This window comes from Neophocaena asiaeorientalis, unplaced genomic scaffold (assembly GCF_003031525.2).
Source record: "Neophocaena asiaeorientalis asiaeorientalis breed wild unplaced genomic scaffold, Neophocaena_asiaeorientalis_V1.1 scaffold508, whole genome shotgun sequence".
NCBI classification, from domain to species: domain Eukaryota; kingdom Metazoa; phylum Chordata; class Mammalia; order Artiodactyla; family Phocoenidae; genus Neophocaena; species Neophocaena asiaeorientalis.
The window spans coordinates 1,257,406-1,261,291 of NW_020172179.1; the positions used below are offsets into that span (position 1 = coordinate 1,257,406).

General features: G+C 46.5%; 1 pseudogene; it reads right to left on the reverse strand.

Moving 5' to 3' along the window:
• Positions 1-369: 369 nt before the first annotated feature.
• LOC112410334 (39S ribosomal protein L22, mitochondrial pseudogene) lies at positions 370-1,743 on the reverse strand (annotated as a pseudogene).
• Between the last annotated feature and the right edge of the window lie 2,143 nt (positions 1,744-3,886).

The window sequence follows — 3,886 nt, forward strand, 5'->3', positions numbered from 1 at the left end:
TCAAAAGAGAAGAGCCCAGGTGGTTTGTGGTAGTGGGTCAAAGACGAATTTTAATCTTGAGTCAGAAGACTCCTAAGAAAGTTTAGCTATAAAGTATGGAATGAGTGCTATGCCTGTCATTAAGGAAAAAGGTAGCGTGAAACGAAGGAAAGAGAGATGTAGCATTTCAGTCCCAGTTCTATCACTAAGTTATCATTAGTCACTGGAATGTAAGCTATATGTGGGCGGGGACTTTCTGTTTTACTCACTGCTATATTCCCAGCACGGAAGAACAGTGAGTGGCACATATTAGGCGCTGAATAAATATTTACCAAACGAATCAATACATTATTGCTGTCTTGAAGAAGTCAAACAGACAGCCCTTAGGGACTATTTCTTCACTGATTCTGTCTCTATTTGCCTCACAGCACTACTGCCCTTGTCAAAAGAGCATGAGGCATGAGCAGCGTGTGTGAAAAGAAGCTGATGAGGTGATGCCCTGGAGGAAAGTTGCAAGGCCTGAAGGTACAGTTGGGGAACTTGGGTGGCAGGTCGACTGGTCAGAAGGGAAGGGCAGCCTGAGCTACCTGTGAACGCAGAGATGCCGAGGTTGGAGGAGGAAAGGAGAGCTGCCAGGGCGGCAGCAGGAGCTGACCAGAGGGACTTTGTTGAAGCAGAGCAGGAAAGCTGTTGAAGCAGCCAGTTTTCTGCTGGCTTTGGCCGAGGGGCTAGTGGAGATGAGCCATCAGCTGCAAATGGAGCCAGCGGAGGAGAGGGAGAGCAGAGGGAAGTTGAAGAATTAAGGCAGACTGGTCAAAACGGAAGGCAGGCGGATATTGGACTAGCCATTTTTGCCTTCCGTAAAAAAGAGAAGGCGGGCGTCCCTGGTGGCGCAGTGGTTGAGAGTCCGCCTGCCGCCGCAGGGGATGCGGGCTCGTGACGCGGTCCGGGAGGATCCCAGGTGCCGCGGAGCAGCTGGGCCCGTGAGCCATGGCCGCTGAGCCTGCGCGTCCGGAGCCTGTGCTCTGCAACCGGAGAGGCCGCAACAGTGAGAGGCCCGCGTACCGCAAAAAAAAAAAAAAGCATTTGTCTTTAAATTTGGTTTTTTTAGGAAACAAATGGTAAAATACATACCCTGTGGATTCTGAATTTCCCCATCACAGAGTGTGAATGTGATGGTTCGGTTTCGAAGCTCCTGAATATATTCTTTGGCGTGGGTGACACTGTCTTTGGTATCTCACGTGGAGGTGGGAGGCCTTCCACGAACTTCGCAAATAATGGCAACAAACCTCCATGATCCCAAAGCCACCTCCATGGTGGTATCGGATGTGTTTCAGGTACTGGCCTCTCCCTGAAGTGGACTCAGCTGTATATATTCAGCTGGATCTGAATTCCACATGGTGGTCTCTCACTGCCGTATCTTGTGCTTCTCAGAGAACCTCCTCCATTATTTGGGCCCCTTTTTCGTCACTAAATTCCAGTTGAGCTAAATCCTGGTCAGTTTAGCCAAATACCACATCTTGTCTTTGCTGTACTTTGTCTTCGACAAATGTAGATTTCAGCTGGCCTCTGAGGAGGTCCTTCAGGTAGTTGTGGAGGATAAACAATTTTTTTCTCCCATTTTCGAGAAATTTCAAGAGAAACACTGGTGTGGATATGTGATTAGGGTAAAATGTTATGAGATGAAAGGAACCCCAAGACCAGCTTCCCCCTCAGATTCTGCATCCATAACACATCCAAATGTTCCAGTCTTGCCACTACCATCTTTCCTGGAACTCGTAAGTTGTTTATTTGGGAATGTGATTCTGGGGGCTATAGGGCAGGACAGGAGAGGGGAACAGGGAAGGAGGGAGAAACAATACAAGGATATGAAACTGAACTGGCCATTGCTAAGGACATGTGGTGCTCCATCCTGACCAGACCTTCTGAAGAGCTGATGGAAAGCACCTCTGAACTGTCAACAGAGGGGAGGACATGGGGAACGGTTGTTCATTCCCCCACGCTTCTGGGCTGTGCACAGGTCGGTTCCCACAGGCGTCCCTTGCCTCAGCATCATCAAAACCCCAAGGCCAGAACTGAGAGGTTCACTGCACAGGCTCAAGTGCATCCGCACGAGGTCCATCAAAGCCCACAGGAAACTGGTCGTCACAGCAGTGGCCGGATAGGAGGTGGGGCTGGGAGGTTTGGACGTGGGGCGCAGTCACACCTGGCTTCTCTCTGATCTGCTGGTGCCCTGCCTCTAAGTCCAGTTCACAGAGTCCCGATCAAGGTGGTGGCTAGTTGCAATCTTTGCAAGGACTTGACATAAAAGGACTAGTGGGACAAGCTGCAGCTAGTTTACATGCCATTGTTCATATTTAAGACTTCCCTCCTTTGCCATAAACTGAGATCAGTGGTTCTCAAATTTTTCACAATAGAAACATCTGAGCAGCTTTTATAAAGTCCTTAGCCTAGGCTGTAACCAGATAATAAACCAGTGTAGTTATCTAATTAGAAAATTAACATCTATAACAGCATTACCTAATTTACAGACATTGCTCAAATTTCCCCACTTGTCCTCTCCTGTCCTTTTTTTGTCCATGATCCAATCCGGGATCAAATGCTTTCAGTTCTCCCGACTGCTTCGTGTCCTCCTACCTGCAAGAGTTTCTCAGTCTTTCCTTATCATGACCTTGACACTTTTGAAGAGGACAGGTCAGTTATTTTACAGAATGTGCCTCAGTTTGGGTTTGCCTGGTGATGTTTCATGATTCGACTGAGGTTGTACATTTCTGGCAAGAACATCTCAGAAGGAATATTGCGCACTTCTCAATGCATTATATTATGGTTATATGATGTTGATGTGTCTTACTAGTGGTGATGTTCATCTTGATCACCTGGTTAAGGTGATGTCTTCTAAGTTTCTCTAGTGTAAAGTTATAATTTTCCCCTTTGTAACCAATATATATCTTGTGGGGAGATTCTTTGAGACTATGCAAATACCCTGTTTCTCCTTATACTTTGCTCACTAACTATAGCATCCATCAGTGGTTCTTACCTACCATCAGTTGGAATTGTAATCTAAGTAAGAGCTAAACTTGCCTTTAAATAACTCAGAGTTTAACGGCCCTAGATAAAGGGGTTGGTTTGGGGCTTAACTGGAGGAATAAGTGAGAAACAAATAACTCAGAGTTTAACGGCCCTAGATAAAGGGGTTGGTTTGGGGCTTAACTGGAGGAATAAGTGAGAAACAAAACTATTGGCGTGAGTAGAGTGAAATTAGATACATGCTGGTGGTTTTCATTTAGGGCCTGATAATTTCACTGGGTACTGGGAGCAGCCAGAGATGAGGAATGCATAGTTGGGAAGTGTTTCAGGTATGAAACATAACACAGCAGTGTCTTCTGGAGTAAAAAAAATGTTGGCAGGGTGGGTGCAAGAGGGTTACTATGTGATATCTGTATCGAAAAGGAACACATTTATGCAAATATCCCAAGATTAATATCAGAAGAAAAGAAGGGCATGAAGGTACCAGCTGCAAAGATGCAGAACAAAAGCGAAAGAGGAAAAGCTCACAGGAAGACAGAGAAGTTCTCTGAGGTGACAAAAAAGGTCGGGGGGTAGGGGGGTGGGCAGTGAGGGGAGACTTAAGAAGAAATGAGGAAATAAGGACACAGCTGGTGATCCCAGCAAAGGAAACTAGGAAAATTAGCTAGAGGTGGAAAACTCCTGAACCAAGAAAAGAAGAGAAGTAGGTCTTGCAGGGTAGGAGTCTGGCAGTCCCATTTCAGAACAAGGGCCTTGTCACTCAGGGGTCTGGGAAGAAAGGAATGGAAGGAAGGGAAGGAAGGGCATCCTAGCCATGAGTTTTTTAGGTACAATGACAACAAGTCAGCTCAAACCACCTTAAGCGAAAAGCGACTCTCTG